The 13,860-nt window shown below is 40.9% G+C and overlaps 1 protein-coding gene across 1 annotated transcript in view; it reads right to left on the bottom strand.

Moving 5' to 3' along the window:
* LOC124795818 (neuroendocrine convertase 2) overlaps positions 1-13,860 on the bottom strand; it is a 1,530,590-nt gene that overhangs the window by 948,287 nt on the left and 568,443 nt on the right. The gene's annotated exons all lie outside the window — the stretch shown is intronic.

The raw sequence follows: 13,860 nt of genomic DNA, 5'->3' as shown, positions 1-13,860 counted from the left end.
GTCAGAGTTTCACTTCGAAGATGAAATGGCGCGCCTTGGTCATCAAGAAGGAAACCTGATTCTGCCTCAGCAGACTTTGCCTGCACGTAAGTGATGGCCGTTTGCGCGTACGTCGCAGACCTGGTGGGCTCTGTCTCGTAGAGCGCAGTCGCCCAAGACACTGTCGCAAACCTGGGCCTTATGGTCTGGGGTGCGATAAGCTATAACTCTCGTCCACCTTTGGTTCTACCGGAGGGGACAGTAGCCAGCGCTCGGTACATGCAGAACGTTGTCATATCCGTCCTTTTGCCGTTCTTGCAGCATGAAGGTGATGTGTTCTTCCAACAGGATAATGCTAGCCAACACATTGCTCCAGAAACTCAACATGCTGTGCATGATGTGCTGCAACTTCCCTGGGTAGCACGATGTCCAGACTTGTCTCCAATTGAGGACGTGTGGGATATAATGGTACTAGAAGAGACTCGTACGACTTATCAGCCAACAACTCTTACAGAATAGGTCGAGCAGGGGTGCCGTAAGTATCCCAAGACAGTATTCGCCATCTGTACGATCGACTGGATGTTAGAGTCAGCGCCTGCATTGCCGCCCATGGACGCCACACAAAGTACTAATACTGGTGTTTCAGCATGGGATGATGCATGGTCCCTGAGAAACGGTCGTGCTATTAATCTGTAAAAGTAATCGTATCATGTATTCCATATATGCTGTTGCAACAATAAATCGTGAGTGAATTGGGAACCTCTGAACGGGTGAACTATTTTTTTTTTCCTGGCAGTGCATTCCACACCACATATAACGCAACATAATAATGTTTGCTATTGTTATATAGTCGTTATCACATGATATGACAGAGTAATAGCATCTTAGGTATTCTCACTAATCCTAGAAATATACACAAATGACTTCTATATGATTTACAGGAAGTATAATAATTAACTGTAAAAGCTGAAAGATGAGAAAGTGTACGGTAACAGAAGCAAGAACTTCGTGGTAAACATAGTCAGCGGACGATCGATTTGCGACATAACTGAGAATGTGTGGCTATAATCTGCCACTGTCTTCTGTACGAACTATTGTTCTGTTCAGTAAAAATATATCTTAAATGTAAACTTTTTGATTATGTCTCCTTACAGTTAGATTCAGATCTCTTATATGGCCTACATTAACAAGAAACAGATTACCACATCAGCGTTTTACAGGCTATGATTTACTGTAATCCCTGTACTTCTAGAAGTTGATACTACATGTGTCGTTCTTGCAACTGGATACAATAGTGCACCAATGTAACCAGTCAACTTTTTAATATTTTCAAACGAAAGCGGATAATCTTGTGAATCTTGACAAGATTGTACAATTCAGTTCTCTAGCTCTTCAATATTATCAGCAGGACAGCAGTACACTCTATTATTGATATGACCCAAAGCAGAATGGCCACATGACCTTGGAGGCCTTGGTAGAGTCTCTACTCTACTTATCTGCCCTGGACATTTTTGATGCGTTACATGACATCTTATATCAGCAACAAAATGTGCAAATGCCTAAACATGCTTGTGGCACATTGTCCAACTATGGACCCTGCGTGAAATCTGAAACCAGTGATAGGTGGTCTAACAGAAAAATTACATTGAATATTCGTCAATAACTTTAAAATGATTATAATCCAAGAGTATAATAACAGAATTTAAACTCAGTTCCAGTGTTAACAGAAAATAATGAATTAAAACCGTCCACCATCTTGCAAGAACACAGTCTTATTTTTCCCCCAGACACGGTTCAACACAGTTGTCCAACCTTCATTAGGTTTTTCCTTCATTGCTTCCGACAGATAAACATACAAAATTTAAGTGGATCAATGAATTAAAAGGATCTGCTTTGATGTAAAATTAATTTTGTTTGATAGCCCTAACCCTATGTGCCAGGTAGAGCAATGATAAACTTCTTAACTGCTGACATACGCATAATTTTTCACAAGAGCATTACTCATATACAAACAACGCAAGTATAGAAAATGCCAATGGCCTAACCCACAAAATCAAAGACATGAATATATCCAATGCAGCTATATCTCTCTCATTTGATGTCGATGTATACACATACACATACTGGAAAAACAATGAAACTAATTGAGAAACACGTATATACAAGAAGTACCAACCATTCTGCAACTAATTACAGGGCAAAATTATTTCAAGTTTACCGATGAATCCAACACCCAACAAAAACGCCACATTATAGGATCGCCAATAAGTGAATTATCAGTCAGTATCTTCCTCAAACATCCCGAAAACAAAGTATTTGAAGAAAGAATAAAACCTAACCATTGTAAAGTAATATACTGATACAGCTATGTCGATGACATAATTTGCTTGGTGGGTGAAACACATGATTGTATTACAGTTACAGAGAGGCACCAATAAAATCGATTCATGCAACGATTTCTCACTTGAAACACACAACTAAATACCGATTCTAGGCATCACAATAGGAAAAGGAACCACGAACGCTCCTAAATGTACATAATATCCACAATATGCAGTACAGTAAAACGTAACAGATGTGGCCACTCAGCAACACACAAACAAACCAGCTTCAAACACCTACTACACAGACTGAACAAAATACCAATGAATACAGATAGATACACACAAGAACTATAAATAATCACATCGAATGTCAAAGAAAATGTTTACAAACTAGAAGCAACACGCGAACTGAATCACGAAATGGAAACATAACTGACACAAACCAAACACACAATAATTCACTGAGGTGACAAGCCGTGGGGCAGCGTTATGCACACATTCATATGGTGGTAGTATCGCGTACACAATGTATAAAAGGCAGTGCATTGTCGGAACTTCAGGTGGTTCAAGTGGCAAGATTTTCAAAGTGATTATGGCCACACGACAAGAATTAACAGACTGAAAGCGGAATGACAGTTAAAGCTAGATCCATGGGACATTGCATTTCGAAAATCGTTAGGGAATTCAATATTCCGAGATCCACTGTGTCAAGAATGTCCGCAAATACCATCTTTCATGCATTACCTCTCACCACCGTTAACGCAGTGGCTGACAGCCTTCACACAACGACCAAGAGCAGCAGCCTCTGCGTAGAGTTGTAAGTGCTAACAGGCAAAGAACTCTGGGCGAAATAACCACAGAAATCAAAGTGGGACGTACGACGAATTTTTCCGTTAGGGCAATGTGTCGTTAATGGGCTATGGCAGCAGACGACCAACACAGCATCCCTGTAGCGCCTATGCTGGGCTAGGACCATACCGGTTGGACCCTAGACGACTAGAAAACCGTGGTCTGGCCAGAAGAATCCCGATTTCAATTGTAACAGCTGATCGTAGGATTCGGATGTGGCGCAGACCCCAGGAAGCCAAGAATCCGTCAACACGGCACTCTGCAGGCTGTTGATAGCTCTGTAGTTGTGTGAGCTGTGTTTACACGGAATGGACTTGGTCCTCTGGTCCAACTGAACCGGCCACTGACTGGAAATATTTACGTTCGCCTACTTGGATACCATTTGTAGCCATTGATTGTCTTCACATTCCCAAACAACGACGGAATTTTAATGAATGACAATGCGCATGTCACCAGGCCACAACTGTTCGCGACTGGTTTGAAGAACGTTCTGGACGATTCGAGTGAATGGTTTGGCCACCCAGATATCCCGAAAACAATCCCATGGAACGTTATGAGACATAATCTAGAGGTCACTTCGTGCACGAAATCCTGTACCGACAACGCTTTCACAATCGTAGACTGCTATATAGGCAGCGTAGGTTGTTATATCCGCAGGGGACTTCCAACGACTCGTTCAGTCCACACCACGTCGACCTGCTGCACCATGCAGGGCAAAAAGAGGTCCGACATGAATTTAGAAGGTGTCTCATGACTTCTGTCACCACAGTGTATTATAACTGCACACGGGAGTAAGGAACAGCCAACATCCAATAAAAAACGAAGCACACAAGATGAGGAAACTAAAAACAATACAAACACAAGGCCCACCCAAACAATTAGCTGTACAATTATACTCAGTATCGGGAACAAAAAATAGGTGTAGTATACAGAACATTTAAAATGTTTCAGAAATATTACAAACACCCTACACAATCTTACGTAAACTCAACAGTGCATCATCACTTAACCTACAAATATTGTGAATCAGTAAATGTAGGGTAAATATAGATAAGTTTTCAGAGTAAGATATTCTGAAAATTAAAATCACTTAAATGTGGTAGTACACACCCACCTTTTGTGGAACGTCTCATTGAAAAGTATCACCACCTTAGCGCCATAACACAGACTCCAGATCCTCAAGTCCAGTAACTAGACTGCTGTTACTGATAAATTTGCTGTAAATCAGAATCCGCACTGACGGGAATGTCGACGTCTCGTGCATGCGAATCAAACTGGACTCTGAGAAATCACTGAGAATGCGTATGATTCTGCAAAATTATCCCCATTAGAGCCTGTCGCTCTCTGTGATCCTGTGCAGATTTTCTTGTAAGGCAGTTACTTTACTTATTTTCAACTGAAGACTTCATCACCAGTGTGAGTCAAGAGCTCAGCTGTAGAAACAGGAGATTTCAAACGAGCAGAATCAAACTGTTCCATGAATACATTATTAATATTTTGCGGATTAACCGTATTTTATAAAGAATTAAATGAATTTATACGTCAGATAAATTCCACGCAAACACTTGGCTACAATATGTTGCCACTTCAATCAGCAGGTTACTCCACGAACTATAAAGCCTGTGCAGGCCAAGTGACCACTCAGCGTATCCTTCACGTGAGGCTTATGGAGAAAACTGTGGTTGTACAGGCTGATAGAGAAATAAAACTTGAAGATTTATTGAGTCAGAATCATACGTATTTTCTACTTTTTTCAGCAGCCAATGCGCAGAAACTATCCTTGCAAAAACAGGTAATATGTTCGATGAAAGTGCTATTCTATTTATTCAAAACTAGCGAAGCTGAAACTGCATTTGTTGCGTTAAAGAGCCTTCGCAAAGCGAAAAGGAGAAGAATCTGATTAACTACCTTCAGAATTATCTGGGTAAAATCAGATGCCAGGAGTTTAAAGTGGAGGGGGAGCGGGGTGCAAGTATGTGCTCCTTTGCTGGCTGAGATCTGAAAGTGTTTTTGTAGTTCACAGTGCTACTTCATTACACTATAAATAAAGTAAATGGTAACAGAAAAATATTGTAAATTTGTTCTTTACTTTCAGGTACTCGGTTATCTGTTACGGAACCCGAAAAATAACTCATTTAGCAAGGAAAGTGAACCTTCTGAATGTAAAAATAGATGTGCTGGAAGCCTACATCTCTCAGTAAGCAGTCCTCCAATTGAACCCCCACATCTGATTTAACGAATTTATTCAGAACTGCCAACTGCCACTGTGCCTCTTAAGGAAGTTATGGCCTTGATTATGTTGCGTTATTCATGATGCAAAGGACAGTGTCAACATGTCGCACAAGTCAGAGCTTTGATGTTTTCTATATTTTCATGGAAACTATTGTAATAAGGCAGGTCTGTGACATTCTGGCAACGACATTTGCCCACACGCTTGTTTTGGGAAAGCACCTGACGTGTTTCACAACCGTGACACACGTGGACGTGATTTACGACAGCATTCATCAGCGCAAAATCTCGTATGAAGCCCTGTCGGAACGGCTAGTTTAGAGGACACAGTGTCACGTGATTTACGTGCGTCTCGATAGTAGATATCAAGCGTGAACTGATGCTTCACTGTCTTCTCTTTACTGTCAATGAAAAACAAAGGTCGCACCTCTGCAACGAGTCTTTGTTGAGCTGACTGATAAAATTCAAATTAAACATTATGGATTTCCTAATAATTTTTGATGTTCAGAATGTCTGTGTTCTTGCTGTTGGTGCATAGAATTTAGTTATTATGAAACCTGAAAACATCGAGGCAATTCAAAGGGATGCAATGACCTGATTGTAGGTGTTCTCAAGGACATTTAAATCAATTGTCAGGAACTGGTGGGAACATAGACGAGACAGAACGCGTAGCGTAAAGAAATAAAAATTGATTCACACAGACAAAAAATTTGCCGAAGAGACTGCTCTGTACGCTACCGGGTGAGGTGGTTGTCTTAACTCATATTCACGAGGATAGCAGTTCTCACAAACTGCAGTTTTCATCAACTATAATGCTCCATTAGTCGCATTACCTTTCACTGTTGGAGGTTGTAACGATCGACTGCGCCAATGTAAGTCTTCTGTAACCTGCTACACAAAATAAATTAGTTCAACAATTATAAAGAATTCACCTCGATTGCAAATAGAAACCGGATGTTGCCCTAGGTTTCAGTGCGGATAACCGCGCCTTCTTCAGGACACACTAAAACTACAAACTGCTTAAAGAGGCATGGTCCAACATTAATTTTTGACCATGCCTCTTTAGGCAGTTTGTAGTTTTAGTGTGTTCCAAAGAAGGCGAGGTTATCCGCGCTGAGACCTAGGTCAACATCCAGTTTCTATCTGCAATCGAGGCGGATTCTTTATAATCATTAAATTATTCACGATTGCTGACGCGCTGCAATGTTAAAAGTTCTCTAAATTAGTTCAAGAAGGAGAACACATTATTATAACACACAATACCTTAACATTCAACTCTGCTTACACGTGTAATCGAAAACTGCGTTCATTATGTGACAGTACCTGGGCAGGTGTTTAGTGCTGGAAGTAAGTAAGTTCGTTGCCAAGTTGCTGCTCTGTGGCCTGGGGTGTTTCCAATCCTTGCGGGGTGTTTACAGTAACGGAGTATTCCAGTGTGTCACTTGACAATTCGAGGCGAACTCTGTCGATAGACAACTGACTGTTCACTGATGTCTAAACCGACTGAAAATTGGAAGACTGAACACTTAAGTCTGCTCGATGAAGTCCGTGTGGCAGACAACCGGGTGGCAGGCGGATAGCTATACCGAATCCGTGCGATTTCCTGTAGATCACGCATTCTTCACCCGTTGTTCTCTCCAAGCAGAAATATGCCATCGTTGCGTCTGGTTGCCGCCTGTGACGGGAGTAGCAAAGTAGTCCGTCTCTGTGGACAGTCCTGATGCTCACACTGCTCCTGGCCTCGCCGTGATGTTTGCTTTGCCGAAAGCCGCTACGATGGCGAGGAGACCTATCTGGCACGGTTAGTAGTGTGAATACGACAAAATTATTTCCATAAGGTCTTTGGTAGCAACGCAGAGCTGTAAAACTATCGTAGGCTACCATAAGTAACAGTAGACTAAGATAGTTTTCCTAGTAACCTTGGCCTGTTAAGTTCTTAACTGTGTTACGTGTAGGTTAGGTGTGTTGCGTACCTGTAGGGCGCTACCTCATTTTGATCGGTTTGTTTACGTATGCGATCAGCGTCTTACCAGACTCCACTAAAAACCGGTGAACTGTCCAGAAACTGGGTAAGGACATGCAAAGGTCCACGGAACCTGCAGAATATCTTTGTTCTAGATAGTTATCTTCTTGTCTATCACTGAAATATAAACAGTATTTGAGGCTTTACTCGAAAATTGTTGATTTGTAACGTGAAACAAAGGAATGTTGTAGTAAAAATTTAAAAAACTGCAGATTTATCATATGGGGGTAGAAAACGCCATTTCGTCGAAGGAAAGGTAAAACGATAATTAAAAAAACGCGAAAAGAAAACATGTGAAACATCGCATACAATAGCTCGTAGAGCTTACTCAAAACATTTTTCTGTCATTCATAAACAATTTTCGTACTTATCAACAATAAGAGGAAACTCTTGCTTTTGATCATGATGAATAACGTTCTATTGAGAATAAAATAACAGCAATAATTATATATATATATATATATATATATATATATATATATATATATATTTCTTTTTATTTGCGTATGTTAACAGTATTTCCATCAAAAGTAATTGCTTTAGGTACATAAAAGCATAGCAGTTACGCGATCAACTAGCTGCGAACTTACAAAAAGCAGTTAACATTTTGTAAACACATGAAATACATGATAGACTAACACTGAACGATGCGCGGTTCTAGTTATATACAAAAGAACGGTCGAACGCACTGCTTTCCGGGTGGAAAGGCGTACCGGTCCCTGGCACGAATCCGCCCGGCGGATTAGTGTCGCGGTCCGGTGTGCCGGCCAGTCTGTTTTAAGGCGGTTTTCCACTTGCCTCGATGAATGCGGGCTGGTTCCCCTTGTTACGCCTCAGTTACACTATGTCGGCGATTGCTGCGCAAACACTGTCTCCACGAACGCGTACATCATAATTACTCTACCATGCAAACATTGGGGATTACACTCGTCAGGTATGAGACGTTCTCTGGGGCGGGGGGGTCGGTGTGCGGACATTTGCCACGGCGGACATTTGCCACGATTTTACCTGCTCTGAAGGGTTGGGTCCCTTGTCTCCCCCTCCTCCTGCTCCTCCTCCTCCTCCTCGCTCGCCGCCAGACCCTCAGTAAAGGTACTTACTGAGCCTTTCCGCTGGTTTTATTAACATAGGACCAGAATCTCTATGGATTTTTTGCCACATTTCTAGAGAGAGTTTCGTTGTGGAAACTATTAAATGCATCTCGCATTGAAATCCGCACCAAATTTTGAGCCACAGTAAAACTTCGCCAATCTTGGAGATTTTGCGCTCGTCTAAATTATACGTGCCTTTTTCGGTGCTCCTGCAGAAGCTTTCTGTTGTGTTTTGTGTACCATAGGGGATCATTTCCGTCTGATATTAATTTATTTGGTATGAATCTCTCGAGTGCTGTTGATACTATTTCTTTGAGCTTAAGCCACATATGGTCTTCACTTACATAGTCGGAAGGATTGGAGATTGTCTCTTAGAAAGACGTCAACCGAATTTTTAGTTGCTTTCATAAATATATATATTTCGCGTTTAGTTTTGGTGAATTTCTTTGTTACGGAATTGAGCCTCACTATGGATGTGTCTTTACTAATACCTGTACCCGTCGTGAGCTAAGAGGCCAAGTGTGTTTTCGTAACCATTTACAATTTGCATGGCCCCGTGAACTAACTGTTCAAAATATTTTTATAAAAAGCATTTAGAACAATTACAGAAGTTGTTTTCTATTTACAGTAGGGTCTGAAAATGTATTTTTGTCAACATACGGGAGATAGATTGAAGTCACTGTCAACTATAATTCTATCAGTAGGGTACCCATTTGCGATGAGACTCGAGTTTTCTTTGAAATGTTCAGCAACTGTTTCATCTGAGAACGGGGGTCGGTAAAAGGAGCCAGTTATTAATTTATTCCGATTGTCAAATATAACCTCTGTCCATACTAAGTCACAGGAACTACCTGCTACAATGTCGCTTGTGAGCTGGACCACACATTACATTATTTTTCCTTAAGTTGTGCTTCTTGTTTCTGTTGTAGTGGAGATCATTACAATTACGGCTTTTCCCTCCAAAACCTAGGATGCTTGCTCTGTGACCCTGTTAACACCAGAGCCAAACAATGTAGAACAACAATGTACGTTACAAGCATAATATTCTGTATTACTTCATTTCCTTATTTCTAACATTTTAAAATTGTTCATCGACTTTAGATGACATGTCAATCATCGATGTTCTTATCTCTGTTTATGAACGTACTTTCAATCCTATTTTGAACATTGTCCCGCTACACTTTATTAACTAATGATTCGCCGGAAGGGATATCGGATTTTGGAGAGTATCAATATGGAGTATGTCGTTCCTCTTTCCAAACATTCACATACCCATTTCTTCTTTCCTCATTGTCTTTTGGGCATGCAGTTGTAGTAATTAAAGAAGGCAAAAATGCAGTGACAAAAAGAAATGATTAGCGTAAATTCGCATCCTCTTTACATCGTTCCTTTCTTGTTGCTCCCATGGCCATGGACTGTTTCTATCGCAATCAGTAAGCATGAAAGGAAGCTACCATACAGACAGAGGGATCTATATTTATACTTGGCAGAACTAATTACATACTGACATAGTCGTCAGAATTGCTGTCGTTTCCCAAAAGATATAAATATTTCGATTTAGGAAAAGAAGCTCTGTTTTTCGCCAAGATGTCGAAAAAGAAGGTCCCTTATGTACTGGTTGTATCGAGTAAGATGTGGAGACGGCGGTTTGCAAGCGGACTGAAGAAGTACGAGGAAGGGCGTCCCTTACCTGAGGGATTGCAACCTGGCGAAGGGGCAAGTGTGGCAAATGTCCGGCGTGGCAAATGTCCGGCGTGGCAAATGTCCGGCGTGGCAAATGTCCGGCGTGGCAAATGTCCGGCGTGGCCAATGTCCGGCGTGGCAAATGTCCGGCGTGGCAAATGTCCGGCGTGGCAAATGTCCGGCGTGGCAAATGTCCGGCATTCCCGGGGGGTCCACCGGGGGCCAAATAACTCTGGGTTCGGCGTGGGGTGGCAGTGGGGTGAGTGGACTGCTGTAGCCTGTTGTGGGGCTGTGAACCACTGAAGGCTACAGTGGGGACGAAGCCTCTCCGTCATTTCTAGGTCCTCAGTTCCATACAACACAATAAAATAAAATATATACAAAGGAAACAAACAAGCAAAAATCGTCGGCTCCAGTTCTCTCACACACATTCATTTATATTTCTTTCCCTGCCAATGCTACGAATATTACAGATAATCCTATGACTTACTACGTCATTTATGTACGGTACCAAAACTACCGGACTGTAGTTTCAGCAGAACGCAAGTCCTTAGCAACTTAATAGGAAAAGAAACACTCATGGAAGCGTGTGTTTGGTTTACTTGAAATTTAAGTGATGCACTTGCTATGTTATAATGTTGTCATGTCTTCATCCACTGCAGGTTTCAGTTGGTAAAGCAGTGACAGCACTAGTTGAAATAGGGATAGGCTAAACTAGTTATAGCGTGTATCAAGCTACAACGTTCCACATCTAGACAGATGACATGTTCCAAAAACCTTTTACTTGTTGGACAGGTACCACGGAGTCTGAGCAGTACACTAAAACCAGAGAAGTACATCGTATATTTGTAGCATTTTTTTAAGTAATGAAGTTATTGTTCGTTGGCTTCACTCGAATGCTTTACGTTATAGTCGTTTTGAAAAAACAAAAATGGTGTGCCCACAGATACCACACTGTGCTACTGCCTACGTTCATCTCTTACAGAAAAACATCCCTACAAGTATCTTGTATTCATTGTTGACAATCACATCCAATTACTCAGAAAATTGAATACATAATTTCTGTATGTCACTTTGCACAGGCTCGCATTTAGATAATATGGGAGTACAGTACTGTAGCGTAGAATGCACAACACCCTTGGAGCTTTGAACGTGTCACGGTCTCCATATTGGGACGGAGGCACTGTTCTCATAGCGGAACCGCTCTGCTGTCGACAGCCTGCCCCTGTTAAATTGTTGCCGAAGGGCAAACACGTTCCAACTACACCTTGTCCAGGAGGATCTAGTAAGGGCTGCATTGTGAAACGACACTCCTGCGTTGGAATGTTCCCAGATAACACCGTCACCAACGGATGATGATGATATTTCTTTTGTGGGGTGACTGAGTGCGTAGTAACCAGCGCAATTACAAATTTCAAATCATGTCACTGTCCAGCTCGCCACTTTCCTGGATGATGATGAAATGGTGAGGACAACACAAACACCCAGTCCCCTGGCGGAGAAACTCCCCGACCCAGCCGGAGTCGAACTTGGGACTTGGGGATCCACAGGCGGAAACGCTAGCCACTAGACCACTAGCTGCGGACGAAGTTGTGTGTGCGTAAAAAAATACAAGACTGAACTCTCATGCTGTCGACTACAGACCGTTTGAGTCCCAATAACATACATCCTGATTTAAGTTTTCCGTGATTTCCCTAAATCATTCCAGGCAAATGCGGGGATGGTTCCTTTGAAAAGGCACGGCCGACTTCCTTCCCCATCCTTACCTAATCCGATGAGACCGTTAACCTCGCTGTTTGGTCTCTTCCCCCTAATAACCCACCCACCCTACTAAACAAATCATGATAGACGTCTGAAAGCAATTTCGCGTTTTTCCTAGACACGTTCCAGCATCTCGAAACTTCCCTGAACTCATAGTGCCTAAAACAAATTATAGTCCTAAATAAGGAGTAAAAATTACCTAAAATTAATAAATTTATATCCAAAGTAAATTCTACTCCAGTAGCTTCATTTAAAAACCACTCGTATAAGCAACAGTACGAACTGAAATTTACGTTATACTAACTTTAGATACTTAGATATAACTTTATTGGATATAGAGCAGTAAACGACCATGATATCAAGAAATGTTCTGTGCACGGACGACTTCAGCTGTATGGTGCCGTAGATCTGAAGACGGCCAGCATGAAGGCCGAAACCGGTCATCATTCTTAAATAACTGATTCTTTGCGACCTTAACTGTTTCAGTAAGTGATATTAACTTGCATTGTCACGATCACCTCCATGTGTTCACAAAAAGAAAGAAAAAACATATGTCACAATCTTCTGCAATAACGTAGCATAATCTCTGCGCCGACCGTTGCTTGAACGTTGTAAGTGATTGCTAGAATGCACTACATTAGTAGAAGAACCTCAGTCTAACATTAGAGGCATCTGTCTTGCAGTACTAATGGCGGTTTCATTCGAAAGGCACTGGTATTTAAAAAAGTTGTGATTTCGGGCAGAAACCAGTAGTACTTAAAGAATTAAAAGGCACGAATGGTACTGATTTGTTCAAAACCAGGGAAGTTTTATCTGTAAGAAGAATAAAAACTTAACTCAAATGTTGATGGTGTTGGGACAGCAACCAGCCACAAATTTACTTTCAGTTCCTTTATTCAAAAGGTACCGTTATCGGTTTCGAATCATCGTGATTCATCTTCAGACGGTTTACACGCTTTCCTTATAACATGTGGTGTTTTTTACAGCCGATATTGCTGAAGAAAACCATTTATTCAGTGAAACATTGAGAACAACTTAAAAATTTTACATCTAGCAGAAAAAGGAGCCACCATGAATATATTAGAAAAAATAGAAATACACACACACAAAAACAGCGCCCCAGACTATATACTTAACGAACAAAAAGGTTTAGCTAACACCCCTTTCCTAAAAATTTCCAAAAATTATTTTCAACCTCCAAAGCAAATAATATTAGTACGCCTATCTGCAGATCAAGTCGTAAATTTATATGTTTCTATAATTCTCATGATGCTTAATGTAATTAAATAATATACTATTTTACAAATACAGTACTAAAAAAACTTTATAATTAATGTAACAGTATCAACTCAAAAAATCAATGTCTCTGTATTACTGTAAAATGCATTTCAGTTGCGTATGTGAAAATATGATCCTTTCCAAACATAGGACATCTTCAAATGTTACAGTATATCGTAGCATCTTTGATACTCATATGTTTGTAAGCTCTTTGTATGTATCTAAACATGTGGTGCATGGTAGAAATCTTCTCAGTGACAAATCTAAAGTGTTCAGTGAGTAAATTTACATGTGCAACAATAAGAATGCAGTGGGAATGTATTCACATGTGTTGAACGAATGTTATGAAAACAAATACATCACATCGACATTTCACGTAAGTCACATCCAACGAAAAACTGTAACGCAACCATCTGTGTGTGGCTTGCTCATAATTACGTATTACTTATATTTTAGGACAATTAATCTGTAAAAAACACACCACATGTTATAAGGAAAGCGTGTGAACCGTCTGAAGATGAATCACAACGATTCGAAACCGGTAACGGTACCCTTTGAATAAAGGAACTGAAAGTAAATTTTTGGCTTGTTGCTGTCCCAACACCATCAACATTTGTCTTCAAATAACAGCCACGGTCTCCAA

Source organism: Schistocerca piceifrons, chromosome 4 (assembly GCF_021461385.2).
Source record: "Schistocerca piceifrons isolate TAMUIC-IGC-003096 chromosome 4, iqSchPice1.1, whole genome shotgun sequence".
NCBI lineage: Eukaryota > Metazoa > Arthropoda > Insecta > Orthoptera > Acrididae > Schistocerca > Schistocerca piceifrons.
The sequence above is the reverse complement of the archived record's forward strand: the minus strand, read 5'-3'. Positions and strand labels throughout refer to the sequence as shown.